At 42.6% G+C, this 2,500-nt stretch overlaps 4 non-coding genes across 4 annotated transcripts; 2 read left to right on the forward strand and 2 right to left on the reverse strand.

Moving 5' to 3' along the window:
- The first annotated feature begins 234 nt into the window (after positions 1 to 234).
- trnaq-uug (transfer RNA glutamine (anticodon UUG)) lies at positions 235 to 306 on the forward strand. The gene has a single exon. It is a non-coding gene; the product is annotated as a tRNA-Gln (tRNA).
- A 746-nt stretch (positions 307 to 1,052) lies between these two features.
- On the reverse strand, positions 1,053 to 1,124 carry trnaq-cug (transfer RNA glutamine (anticodon CUG)). Its single transcript has one exon. It is a non-coding gene; the product is annotated as a tRNA-Gln (tRNA).
- A 403-nt stretch (positions 1,125 to 1,527) lies between these two features.
- trnal-cag (transfer RNA leucine (anticodon CAG)) lies at positions 1,528 to 1,610 on the reverse strand. The gene has a single exon. It is a non-coding gene; the product is annotated as a tRNA-Leu (tRNA).
- A 603-nt stretch (positions 1,611 to 2,213) lies between these two features.
- Positions 2,214 to 2,285, forward strand: trnaq-uug (transfer RNA glutamine (anticodon UUG)). Its single transcript has one exon. It is a non-coding gene; the product is annotated as a tRNA-Gln (tRNA).
- Positions 2,286 to 2,500: the final 215 nt, after the last annotated feature.

Below are 2,500 nucleotides of genomic sequence, written 5' to 3' on the forward strand. Positions count from 1 at the left end.
GTGGGTGACTTTCCCTATGTGTACAACTTGCATGCTTATTAATCCTTTGAGTTTCATACTGATTTTCTTGTTTGCCTGTGCAGCATTAGCTTGCTATGCCTGGTTTGTGTCTGCTCGTTTGTGCTCACTTTGAATTTAGCTAAGTTTTGTAAAAGAAAATGCGCCTACAACTTACAGCATGGGCTGATATCAAATCAGAAACTGTTTCCCAACTTCCTGCTAGTACTTCAAACTGGTTCCATGGTGTAATGGTTAGCACTCTGGACTTTGAATCCAGTGATCCGAGTTCAAATCTCGGTGGAGCCTAGTTGTATGTTATAGAGCTACTGTGTGTTTGTAGTGGCCCTTAGCCTGGTTTCAGTGTAGCTGTGATACCGAAAATCGCAGTCTTTATTCAATTTTGAACAAACAACTTTGGAGTGATTTTCTGCTGCTCAAGACTGTCTAAAAATGACTTCTTACTGCGTGTACTGGCCTCTTAATAATGAGGTGTGCAAACTCTAGTATAGGCAGCAATCTTAGTGAAACTACATTTTTATGCTTTCCACTAGACAGAATTCAAAACATTAGTCATCCATCTGACTCAAAACCATTGCACTCTTAATGACCTGGTTGCTACTGTCATGTTTGGAGTATGGGATCCTTCAGGAGGATTGAATGACTACATGACCCCTCAGGTCTCACTGGCGCCTGTAACATCATAAGCACAATCTGTCAGAAGTGGGATTCGAACCCACGCCTCCAGAGGAGACTGCGACCTAAAGCGCCTTAGACCGCTCGGCCATCCTGACAATGTGTGCCTTAGTTATCTAGGCTTGGGACGTCAAAATAATGATTAATAAAAACATTTTAACAAGTCAAAGTGGGTATATACTTGAGGGGGGACGGCTGGGGGTGATTGAGGCAGTATATTTCTGTTCAAAATGTACCAAACAAACATTAACACTACGTAGCTGTGAGAAGTGGGTGATCTAACTACTTGCAAGAGTTGCGTGAATTTTATAATCCTTGTTGCTTGGCCTGCCTTGGACTTGCCATGCCACTTCAAAACCAGGTCCCACCGAGATTTGAACTCGGATCGCTGGATTCAGAGTCCAGAGTGCTAACCATTACACCATGGAACCACTGCATTCCTTCTAGAGTGAGTAGGGAAACATTTTCTTACATGCCATCATCATGTATAGATGTTAAAGTGCAGAGAATAGGACATAGAAGGCATCAAGAAAGAACAGCCAAACATACGATACCGTGAAAAAGAAACCTTTACTTGCTGAGCTAAAACAGTAAACAACTGCCAAGAACAGTATTGTTAATTGCATGCTCAGAGCCACATAGGCATAAAGCTGTGGTCCAGCATTTGGAGACAGCCTACTTCTTAGGACTTCCTACTTCTGTCTGAACACAGAGTATGGAATGCCGAAGCTGTCCTCTGAGCACGGTATTTACTTGTCATTTTGTCTCCTGACATGCTAAGTGTTCTATCCCAACATCATGTTACAGACAACAGTTGCAGGGAAAAGCACAATCTGTCAGAAGTGGGATTCGAACCCACGCCTCCAGGGGAGACTGCGACCTGAACGCAGCGCCTTAGACCGCTCGGCCATCCTGACAATGTGTTTCTTAGTTATCTAGGCTTGCGACACCAAAATAATGATTAATAAAAACATTTTCACAGAAAACTGGGTGATCAAACTACTTGCGACAGACTGTCATCTTGGTCTGATTGCCAACAATCAATTGGCACCTTTCCAATAGTTTGGTACCGTCATATCAATACTTGATGTCTCCCAAAGTCAGGTCCCTTTGAGATTTCAGCTCAGATTGCAGGATTACAAGTCCAGGCTGCTAGCTATTTTACCACGGAACCACAGGTAGAATGCTTGCTGCAGGACCATGGCATCACTTGTTTTAGTGGTGAGGAAGTTGAATGGTAGGCAACACCAGTTGTTCACTGCAGTTTATGACAATATCAGGTTAAGGTGGGTGACTTTCCCTATGTGTACAACTTGCATGCTTATTAATCCTTTGAGTTTCATACTGATTTTCTTGTTTGCCTGTGCAGCATTAGCTTGCTATGCCTGGTTTGTGTCTGCTCGTTTGTGCTCACTTTGAATTTAGCTAAGTTTTGTAAAAGAAAATGCGCCTACAACTTACAGCATGGGCTGATATCAAATCAGAAACTGTTTCCCAACTTCCTGCTAGTACTTCAAACTGGTTCAATGGTGTAATGGTTAGCACTCTGGACTTTGAATCCAGTGATCCGAGTTCAAATCTCGGTTGAGCCTAGTTGTATGTTATAGAGCTACTGTGTGTTTGTAGTGGCCCTTAGCCTGGTTTCAGTGTAGCTGTGATACCGAAAATCGCAGTCTTTATTCAATTTTGAACAAACAACTTTGGAGTGATTTTCTGCTGCTCAAGACTGTCTAAAAATGACTTCTTACTGCGTGTACTGGCCTCTTAATAATGAGGTGTGCAAACTCTAGTATAGGCAGCAATCTTA

Source organism: Semicossyphus pulcher, unplaced genomic scaffold (assembly GCF_022749685.1).
Source record: "Semicossyphus pulcher isolate SPU_LCO1_2020_fin unplaced genomic scaffold, fSemPul1.0.p SCAF_20, whole genome shotgun sequence".
In the NCBI taxonomy this organism is placed as follows: Eukaryota; Metazoa; Chordata; class Actinopteri; order Labriformes; family Labridae; genus Semicossyphus; species Semicossyphus pulcher.